The 11,872-nt window shown below is 41.2% G+C and overlaps 1 long non-coding RNA gene across 1 annotated transcript in view; it reads right to left on the bottom strand.

Annotated features, from left to right (window-relative positions):
* Positions 1–570: 570 nt before the first annotated feature.
* Positions 571–11,872, bottom strand: part of LOC138649804 (uncharacterized) — a 31,145-nt gene continuing 19,843 nt past the window's right edge. Inside the window, exon 5 of the long non-coding RNA XR_011315365.1 lies at positions 571–1,159. This is a non-coding gene — a long non-coding RNA (uncharacterized lncRNA). The remainder of the gene's footprint in view (positions 1,160–11,872) is intronic.

Below are 11,872 nucleotides of genomic sequence, written 5' to 3'. Positions count from 1 at the left end.
TCTGAGAAGCAAGTTCCTTAGTTAATGTAAAAAGACATAAATCCATGTGACACATTCATTCCTGCACTTAGAGTGTCAAAGGTCATCATCAGCTTATATTCCCAGACTATTCTGTCTCTCTGAGATTTGAAGTTACCTTTTAATACAAGTAATTTCATGTCCATAATGCTATGATCGAGGAGACAAAAATGTATTGCCACAGGAAGATCCATTTTTTTTCTCTTATCGTGTGGCGGTGAGAATTCATTCTTGTTCTAAGCTTTTGCCCTGGCTCCCCCACATACTCCCCTAGGTAGATACCAACCCAACATGTAGATCTGATAAGAAGATGGGGGGGACCTCTTAATACATCCCTACGTATCAATAACAACCTTATTTTTTAAGGGGAAAAAAGCTGAATTTTACAATATCATCAAAAGCAATGAGATTCCAGAAACTTCATGCACACACAGCTTTTTTTTTAGTCACACATGGCTGTATCTATAAAATGTTGTAAAAGCCAAATAAAAGGAAGCATAAAAAACAAAATAGCTTTATTTACAGCATAACACACCAAGAGACATAAACCTCAGAGTCAAAAACGTGAAATAAAAAAAAAGCATGTGAAAAAAAGGCAAGTAACCCTAATTTACATAATACGTGCAGAAATGTGGCAACATCAAAATCTCACTAAATACTGATCGTGGGAACGTAGCCTTAAAGGATAATTTTCATTGCATATTATCTACCCTAAAATTAAAGATGCCATCGCAGTCCCTGTTGTAGTGGAAAACAAATTCACAATCCGAGCTGGGAAAAGCTGCAAACGGTGATCAAGTAGACAGAAAAGGTAAAAGCCCCAGTGGTGAACTTACCATTGGTGTACAAGGTCCCAAAATGTAAGGGGTCACTATTACCTCCAAGGCATGTGAAATTCTGCATTATGATGAATTATTGGGCTGCAAAGGGCCCATATATTGTTCTTAAAAAGGGGCCCTCTTCTGTCTGAGTCTGCCAGTGAAAAGCCTTCATTGTAGACCACCACCACACTGCTACATCATGTCCATAATCAGCACCACCTGTTGGAATTAGTATCCACAAAGGGCTGTTATCATTCTCCTTGTCGCAGGGTTGTGCTCCTACACCAGTGCTTTCCAACGTTTTCAGCTTAGGGGATCCTCTGGAAAAAAAATGGGAGAGAAACAAGGCTTGACATCAATCACAAGGCTGAGCTGAAAAATGAGATGCAGTTCATCAACATCTGTAAGGCCATGTTCACACGTTCAGTATTAGGTCAGTATTTTACCTCAGTATTTGTAAGCCAAGACCAGGATTGGGTGATAAATACAGAAGTGGTGACGGGTTTCTATTATACTTTCCTCTGATCTTTTCCACTCCTGGTTTTGTCTTACAAATACTGAGGTAAAATACTGATCCAAATACTGAACATGTGAACGTAACCTAATCTCCTCATGCATATGAATACTGATATCATATATATTTATATGATACTCTCTTGTAGTGCCTCTGTCTGCTTATACGTTAAAAATAAATTCAGATCAAGACCATGCCTCTATATAATTACAGATCACAAACCAGACGCCAATATTAATCCAGATTCCTAAATAAATTGAGGCCCAAAATTCTAAGGCGCCATTAATCCCTAAACACCTGTAATCAAATGCAGTCTACATAACAGATCTCTATGAATCTCAGTCCCCAATCCAAACCTCTTAAGTAGACACTCAGTTCCCCTGTAGAGCCTCATTACTGCTCTTCCATCTACGTCAGGAACCTGTATATATACCGTCACTTATCTGTGTAGGTCCTTCCACAAGACTGACATCCACATGATTATGTGACCCTACCAGAGCAGGATTTTCTGCAGGTCCTGAACACATTTGTAAACTAGGCACTCAACTTAAAGATTAATTTTTTGACTTTTAACGTAGTCAAGGCAAAACGTTTCGGCTGCATCTGGCCTTTATCAATTACAAACTATACAGGAGGGTCAGGGATTTGTGGGAATCCTGTGGATTTTAGTGAGGCACATCTCGGTATGGTCACTTTCACAAGATTATGGGGCGTCTAAAGAGGAAAAACCCCAATGGTAAACAAGCCAGGGAACCTGAATGTGTGCACGTACCGAGACGCGCCTCACTAAAATCCACAGGATTCCCACAAGTTCCTGACACTCCTGTATAGTTTGTAATTGCCGCTAGATGCGGACGAAACGTTTTGCGTTGACTACATTAAAAGTCAAAAAATTAATCTTTAAGTTGAGTACCTAGTTTATTTTGTATTACTTTATGGTGTGGGATCCTACTACGGCACCTTCCTTAGTAGTGCACATGGTTCTCTATTAGTACTGAAGACATTTGTGTCAGGGACAGTGTCGAACTAAAGTGCCAAAGGCCCACCAGTAACCAACTCCAGGGCCCCACTTTTCAGCTACATGCAAATGTGACATTATCCTCAATCACAAATGTACATAACAATGAACGGTGTAGATCATTAAATAAAGAAGATGTTGCCTTTGTCTGTACATGTGATTCAAGTATATAGTGCCAAGTACTGCTCATATAACAGAGTGGTGGCCCGCCGGAGGATTCTCCTGTTCTCCAGTGGGCCAGTCCAAGCCTGGCCAGGGAAGTTTGTTCAGAGCTATTTTTGTTGGAGTTTTGCTGCCATATGCAACTAAAACTATGACAAAGCTACAATGTGCATAAAGTCTTTAAGATTGATTGTTCTGAAAAAAAAAATCTTGTAGTTATGATACCTTTTAATGGCTAGCAAAAATAAAATAAGTGATATTACAAAGCAAGCTTCCGAGACTTCTTGGGTCTCTTCATCAGGCATGGTATAATAAAGTATCTGAAGAAACACAAATGTATGCACAAAAAGAACAGAGGCATGACATAATACACGGACAATTAACTAAGCAAACAATCTGAGCTCAGAGAAGGAATCCTTCATTAGCTTAGATAAGTGGTGTGAGCGTTTTTATTGATCCAGACCTGGTGCCCTCATTGTCTCTGGAGACGATTCCTCAGTAGTAAGTCATAAATCCTCCTGACAGATTTAGTCCTGTGTGGATGATATCAAAGACTGTTATAAATGTTTGTTCACCAACCCATCTGTGTTTTTTGTAATTTGAAGATGCATTTCAATATAACAATTTTCATGTTGTTTATGTCACGTCCTGGACCTCAGGAATGTTTGGCCATAGATTGATTTTTTTTTGTGTGTAATCGTGTGGCAATGAGACCTCATCCTTGCCCACAGTTTTTCTCCTGTTTCTCCAACATAGAGACCCCCAGTAGGACAAATAATTTTGTGCACTAAGTGCACCACATAGTAAGAGGAACATGTGAATGTCTTTGGAATCTTATAGTCCTTCTGTGCATTGCGGACCTGTATCCAGTCTATGGTCATGACAATTGGGTATTCGTGAATCCTGTGAGTTTCGCCCCTTATCTAACCCTTTCCAACCCGCTCAGACTATCAATCCAACTTACCCACTCCCTAAATAATGATTCACCACATTTTTTCATTTGGATAAATTGGCCGCAGCAGCCTTTATTAACATAACAGTTTATTTATTTAACAATATTCACGGGGAGGGCAGTCCTCGAAGCCCCAAACTGTAGCAAAACTCAGGTCAATATCCATAAACTTGGCCTCCCAGGTCGCATCTTGCCTCTAGCCGCTAGGCACCAGCTCAGAGACACACAGAGACTCGCCCGGCCAATATCCTCCAAAATTACCCACGGATCCCAGTTATCTCCTCCGTGTGATCCTTACGTTCCATTCCATTTAATCCACTCAAGGGGGAGTCCAGGACCTTTGAGATCCCTCCCCCTCCGAGCTAACATTTATAAGCACCACCAACCTCAAGGACCCCCCCCCCCACGCCTGCTGCCGCGACAAAGCATTCCATATTACAAACAAAATACAATTAAAGTATCTCTCAACCCATCCTCAAACCTTTCCTCACCCTGAATTCCCTTGATTAACATAATTAACCCCTACTTTACCAAGGGAGGGTGGGTGGGAGCTTGTTTTCTGTGTGTTAGGGCACCTAAAATGGTTGCCCTACTAAGATAGCTAGTGACTTTTATAGTGCCCCCCTTTACTCCACCTCTTCTCCCTCCTCTCTCCTCTTTAGCCCTATCCTGACTCCACAATTCAAATTCCTTAACCCCTCCCAGTCCAACCACTTTTCAAATGTTCAACTCCTATAGGTCCACTCAACCCTGTCATGACGTCCTCCCTTCAAAGGCCTGCGGCCCAGTACGGCTTCACTTTACATGAATGTAGGTTTTGCAGCTCTTCACATTGCAAGGATAGGTTCCTCTTGGTGTATCAGAGGGCATTGGCAGTTGGCTGATCATGGTAGACAGTGTGGAGGCCATATACTATAGGAGGCTTATTTAGGGCCATAAAATGGACAGATATTTTTTTTCCAAGGACATTTTAATAACACTCTTATTTTTAAGGGCATTGTGTCGAGATGTGCTGCAAAATTCCGGAGAATAGGGAAGTCAGCAGAGAAGGGATGTGGATTTGAAAAGTCATCATGGCATCTAGACAAGATGGAGATGAAAAGAAAGAGAAGACAGCAAAGAAGATGTAATCTATAAGGTATCTGGGAGTAAATGTTTATCTGTGATACTGACTACTGTGGTTCCTGTATGGTCAGTAGTCTGATGATGGCTCTTAATACTAACTCCCAGTATCTCCTTAGCACTGTTAAGGATATACTGGGAGATGTAGTGTGGTAGATTCATGCGATACAATTGTTTATGGGGCTGACTTGATATGACAATAGATTGTTGTACTAAGCTTGGTTCTTGTATTCAAGTACTATTGGTTCTGGTTATGTATTCATTTACTTATGGTGGTTCTGTAGCTGTATTATGTACTGGTGGAGGTTCTCTTAGCGTACTAATTTACTGATGGTTGTTCTGTTGACATTCATGTACTGATGGTGGTTCTGGTGATGTATTTATTTACTGGTGATGTTTTTGGTGCCAGATTCATGTATTTTTGATTGCTCTGGTGCTCTAATTATGTACTGATGATAATTTTGGCTTAGTATTCATGTACTGATGATGGTTCTGGTGATGAATATATTAATAGAATCATCATCACTACATGAAAACAGCACCAGAAAGCCCATCACTACATGAATATGTCACCAGAACCAGAATACATCACCAGAACCACCATCACTGTTGTGTAAGCTGTATTTGTCCCATGACGGATGCAAAATCCATCAGACGTATCCCTTTATTTCCATCAAAGTGTTAATCCGCACAGCGGGGAAGCCCACTCAGTGCACAGGTAACTGCATGAACTGATGCTGCAAGCATATAAGTGCTCTGTGAGCCGGGGTGCCACTCCAAAGAAATAGCCACAATGGATACAAAAATTGAAAGGAACGGATGGCAAAAAAAACTTCTTTATTCCAATACTTTAAAACATCGGCATCGGGAGGATGGGAGGACTGGACGACAGCCGTTTCGCGCTGCAGTGGCACTTCGACTGGTTATTTATAATGGTGGTCTGTCTATTTTCCCTTAGCGTATTTGCCAAATGCTGGATACCTTAACTGAAACCAAACAGCCCCGATTCTAGTTACACTATATAAGTCACTGATTCTGTTTCTAACATTGAAATTGCACTCCCTGTTAGTTCACATCCCTAAAGCACATCACTTATTTTTTACCTTTGATAACATTTTTTTTGTGAAAAAGGTAGCAATTCTAGTGGAAGTAGTCATCAGAACTTGCTAACTAACCAATTGGCAGTGAAGGGGGATGTGGATTAAGTGTCCCGTTATCTTTGTGTCTGAGCCTTTCCTTTGCTTTTGGGGTGAGGGTGGATGCATGGTCAGCTTCAACTGCCTAGGGTGCCAAAATACTTTGTCCTGGCTATATATATATATATATATATATATATATATATATATATATATATATATATATATATATATATATACACAGTACAGACCAAAAGTTTGGACACACCATCTCATTTAAAGATTTTTCTGTATTTTTATGACTATGAAAATTGTACATTCACACTGAAGGCATCAAAACTACGAATTAACACATGTGGAATTATATACTTAACAAAAAAGTGTGAAACAACTGAAATATGTCTTATTTTCTAGGTTCTTCAAAGTAGCCACCTTTTGCTTTGATGACTGCTTTGCACACTCTTGGCATTCTCTTGATGAGCTTCAAGAGGTAGTCACCGGAAATGGTTTTCACTTCACAGGTGTGCCCTGTCAGGTTTAATGAGTGGGATTTCTTGCCTTATACATGGGGTTGGGACCATCTTGCACAGAAGTCTGGTGGATACACAGCTGATAGTCCTACTGAATAGACTGTTAGAATTTGTATTACGGCAAGAAAAAAGCAGCTAAGTAAAGAAAAACAAGTGGCCATCATTACTTTAAGAAATGAAGGTCAGTCAGTCCGAAAAATTGGGAAAACTTTGAAAGTGTCCCCAAGTGCAGTGACAAAAACCATCAAGCGCTACAAAGAAACACAGGCTCATATGAGGACCGCCCCCGGAAAGGAAGACCAAGAGTCACCTCTGCTTCTGAGGATAAGTTTATCCAAGTCACCAGCCTCAGAAATCGCAGGTTAACAGCAGCTCAGATTAGAGACCAGGTCAATGCCACACAGAGTTCTGGCAGCAGACACATCTCTACAACAACTGTTATGAGGAGACTTTGTGCAGCAGGAAGAAGTCTCCAAGTCTTTCAGGATCCAAGAAGTATCGTTTCTCCTTGCGGAGAGTGACATGTTAAGCTGACTGTTGACTGTTAGGATTGCTACTTCCAATAGGTGACACTAGAGTTCTAGTTCTCTTCCTCTCTGAAGAGACAATTTGCATATTTCCCAGAGGAGCATTGCGGCTTTAAGTCTCCTCACCTCGACATGCTTAACATGTCAATCTCCCCAAGGAGAAACTATACTTTTTGGATCTTAGTAAAGAGTAGAATGATTTGCTTTACCTAAAATCTCTATCTTGGTCTCATCTCTCTACAAGACGCTTTCCAAGAAGGATTTTCGCTTACTCATGTACATTTTGGCAAATTGCAGTCTAGCCTTTTTATGTCTCTGTGTCCTCCATGGGGTTCTCCTGTGTCTCCTGCCATAGCGTTTCATTTCATTCAAGTGTCAATGGATAGTTTGCAATGACACTGATGCACCCTGAGCCTGCAGGACAACTTGAATTTCTTTGGAACTTGATTAGAGCTGTATATTCACCATCCCAACTATTCTACAACCTTTCATCAATTTTTCTCTGCCGCCCACTTCCAGGGAGCCTAGCTACTGTGCCATGGGTTGTAGACATCTTGATTATGTTGTGCACCATGGACAAAGGAACATCAAGATCTCTGGAGACGGACTTATAACCTTGAGATTGTTGATATTGTTCAACAATTTCGTTTCTCAAGTCTTCAGACATTTCCCTTCTCCTCCTTCTGTTCTCCACGCTTAGTGCGGCACACACAGACACACAATGCAAAGATCGAGTCAACTTCTCCCCTTTTTATCTGGTTTCAGGTGTGATTTTCATATTGCCCACACCTGTTATTTGCCACAGGTGAGTTTAAACGAGCATCACATGCTTGAAACAAAGTTGTTTACCCACAATTTTGGAAAGATGACAACAATTTTGTTCTAACATTTTTGGGGGTTTTGGGTAAAATGATGTACAATTTTCCTTTTTTGTGTGTGTTGTTCCAATATACACAAAGGAAATAAATGTGTATAACAAAACATGTGTAATTGCAATAGTTTTTTGGGAGAAACACTTCATTTTCGGGAATAATTTCAAGGGTGCTTTCAGCCATGACTGTAGATATTACGGGCCTTCTGGAAATAACCTAGGGCTGTGCTTATCTTTCTCCAGCGTACTATAGACAATGAATGGAGTGGAGAATGAATCATGTATGCAACTTCACTCCACTCCATTCAAGACAAAACACAGCAGAACCCGATTCTGTGTTCCAGAGTCCTTTACTCGTGATCGTTGGGGGTAACTTACTATGTTTGGAATAGCTCTATAAGGAGTTAAATGAGTTGTATGAAATTAGAGAAAAAACATTTTTCAGATACTGCAGCACTCCTCCCCATGGACTTTGTCTGGTTTTGCACTCAGGCATCATTTGCTCAAACCTTTTTTCTGACAAATTCTACACCACATAGAATATCAATCAGCATGGAATTGTTCTACCCCAGCACTGGGATTAAAAGCCATAATGACACCATTCAAGTACATGACTGCAATGGTGAATGGGGCAGTAGAATTGGAAAAAGAGATGTGATTACCTAAATAAAATCTAAGTTCTATTAATTTACATTAAAACTTAATTCTCTGTAATAATATTATTGTTAGATAAAAAATAATATGGCTTCCTGCAGGATTGTGGATGTTATTGATCGATACATCCATGGGTGTTAGTAATTATCAAATTGATTATGGCTAGATTATTTTCCTGCCAACAATAAAAGACATTCTAGCAATAATAAAAGATACAAGATGTTTTTAATAACATAAATAAATAAAATCAGTACAAACAACAATTAATAGACAGGGTGGGGAACGACCTCCTTGTGGGGAAGTTCAAATAGGCTAAATACGAGTATATATACTCTACAGCAGGGGTGTCAAACTGCATTCCTCGAGGGCTGCAAACAGGTCATGTTTTCAGGATTTCCTTGTACTGCACAGGTGATAATTTAATTACCTACACAAATAATGAGTTGGTGATTAAATTATCACCTGTGCAGTACAAGGAAATCCTGAAAACATGACCTGTTTGCAGCCCTCGAGGAATGCAGTTTGACACCCCTGCTCTACAGTAATTACAAAAGTGAGGAGCTCTATGTAAGCCAGAAAAAATATTCACAACTAGTCTGTAATGTTAAAGCTAGGAACACGTTACCTATAGCCAGAAGATAAAGTGCTAGGTGCTGCAATAAACAATGTTACAGTGGAATCTAACAGAAAGACTATGGAACTCTATATATAGAACATGAGCCCGGCAAAGTATTTAACCACAGGCAGTATTATTAAATAGTAAAAAGAAGTGCTAATGCTAAGTAATCATAGAACTGCCGATGATAAATTAGACATGTCAATAATATACAGACATCTTAAAAGATAGATCATGAAGATCGGTACATCACCTGAATAAATAAGAGGGCAGTGGAGCCCAAGATTAGATAAAGTACAGCCGCACTTCCCCAACCCCTATGCTGTTTCGCATTATGCTTCTTCAGGGGGTGGGTCTAAAGCCAGGGGGCGTACCATTATATAGTATATTGGATCCAATCGGTGTCGCTAACAGTGCCGGCAGCAGAAGTTAATGATGTGTCTAGGTGCATCATTGGTATATATGGAGCACCAGCTAGGGTCTAAGGGATACTCGGTACCGGGTCCGGTGGTCATTAAAGGGGTAGTCTCGGTGGCAGTGATCCGTCCATGGCCCTGGTTGTCCACGTTAAAGGGAGATTCTTTAAAGGGATTGTTTTGAATAAAGAATGTTCGTGACGCCACCTGTGGTATTCGGTCAGGGATGACCGACGCTGCTTAAAGTGGTCCACTGGGGACGATGTTATTGCAGCAATGATGGTGTGGCTTCCCACAGGTGAAGCTTAGTCCCCAGGGCTCGCAGTGTGGTAGGCAAAGATGATGGATGGTGTGGTGCCAGAAAGAATTAGAGGACACAAGGTTGCAGTCTCTTTACCTTTTACTGGGAGTATGCAACCACAGTCCAGGGTACCAGTAACAGATGATGGTGAGGTCCGGGCAACCTGGAAGCGATTTGGAGTCCCCTTAACCAGGCGGGGTTGGAAGCCTTCCTTACTGCGCTGTAGTGTGCATCTCTTGCTGCCCGAGGCTTCACACAAGGTCCTCTCTCTCTCTGTCCTATATGTAGGACAATACCCACATGGCAGGCAAATCGAGCCTTTTTACAGGTGTCCCTTCTCATAGTGACTCCGGGCTCTATATGATGCTGTGCCTTCGGGTGTAATGGTGGACAAGCAACTTGAAATCTCCTGCCCGCCGATTTCTGCTGTGGGGCATACAGTTACCCCTACAACCTCAGAATTCCGGCTTCCGGTTTCTTACACTGATTCTGGAGTGAGCACGCTCGCAGCTGCACTCCCAGTATCTTTCCTCTCCTTTGCCTCTTGTCCCCTCACAGTCTCTTACAATCTGCTCTGTCAGGACCTGCAGAACCTCATGTCTGCACGGCCCCAGCTCTTCTCTAGACTGAACTCCTAACTTCTCCAGCCAGAATATATAGGGAAGCCATCCACAAACTGATCAGAGCTCCCCCTTCTGGCCTGGAGTCAGAACAGTGTTGTGTGTACGTGTCACCTGTTAAAGGGATCGTTCCTTACTTCCAGGCATGGCATCACCCTCCCCATGAGGATGGCAATACCACTGTAACAACTGGCTTCCTGGGGTGTGTGTTACATATAGTTCCCAATATACATATACACCAGGAAAAAGGAGGGAAGGGGAGAAAGGAGAAAGAGGAAAATTGCTGTTCATAAGAAATGTTAGAGAAATCATTATCCTTTATCTCTTTGCCCCTTAAGGAGGTGATAAAAATATTACAATCTGATAGTGTTGCATCTTATGATTTTTCATAGTAGTTATAGTCCTCATTAAGCTCTTTAGCTATTTCCTAATGAAAAAGATGGTTTTCACATAGTACCGAATGATTCCTCTTTAAGGCTCGCGGAAATTGAAGCGACCTTCTGCTTGCCGACATCAAAAATCAGACCAATACTACAAGAATAACAAATGACAGATACCAATAAATAAAGATAAAACTTAAAAAGCAAACAAATGCAATGAATATGACAAATATATTAAAAAAGCCCCGGAAACACTCACTAAACCTGAAAACCAAGATAAAGCCAGGATAAAGAAGCTCCCCAAACTACAAAAAGGACCCAAAACCAGTGTCATTAAGGCCCTGGGGGGGGGGGGTAAGGGTATCCAACCGAAAGATCGACTTGCTCTTTAATTGAGCCAGCACCTTACCTAAATCACCACCTCTTCGTCCCATCTCCACCATATCAATCCCTTTTATGAAAAAATGTTTTAGAATTGCAGTCGTAAAACTGATTAAAGTGACGTGGAATGGACTTCAAAAGAGATCATTAGTGGTTTTTGTCTATTCAATATCCTGAACATGTTCTCTTACCCGTATTCATAATTCTGTGATTGATAGCCCAATGTAGACCTTACGATAGGGGCATTCTGCATGATATATGACCCCTTTAGAGCTGCAGTTTAGTTGTTTACATATACATATATATATACATACAAAGCCATCCACAACCTGTCTCCTCCATACATCTGTGACCTCGTCTCCCGGTACTTACCTACACGCAACCTCCGATCCTCACAAGATCTCCTTCTCTACTCCCCTCTTATCTCCTCTTCCCACAATCGTATACAAGATTTCTCTTGCGCATCACCCTCAACCCTCTACCACAACACATCAGACTCTCGCCTACCATCGAAACCTTCAAAAATAACCTGAAGACCCACCTCTTCCGACAAGCCTACAACCTGCAGTAACCACCGATCGACCAAACCGCTGCATGACCAGCTCTACCCTCACCTACTGTATTCTCACCCATCCCTTGTAGATTGTGAGCCCTCGCGGGCAGGGTCCTCTCTCCTCCTGTACCAGTTGTGACTTGTATTGTTTAAGATTATTATACTTGTTTTTATTATGTATACCCCTCCTCACATGTAAAGCGCCATGGAGTAAATGGCGCTATAACAATAAATAATAATAATAATATACCAAAAGTTTGGGTCCCATCTGAATTCTTAA

The sequence above is a fragment of the Ranitomeya imitator genome, chromosome 9 (assembly GCF_032444005.1).
Source record: "Ranitomeya imitator isolate aRanImi1 chromosome 9, aRanImi1.pri, whole genome shotgun sequence".
Classification (NCBI taxonomy): Eukaryota; Metazoa; Chordata; class Amphibia; order Anura; family Dendrobatidae; genus Ranitomeya; species Ranitomeya imitator.
This window is presented reverse-complemented; position numbering and strand designations above follow the sequence as displayed.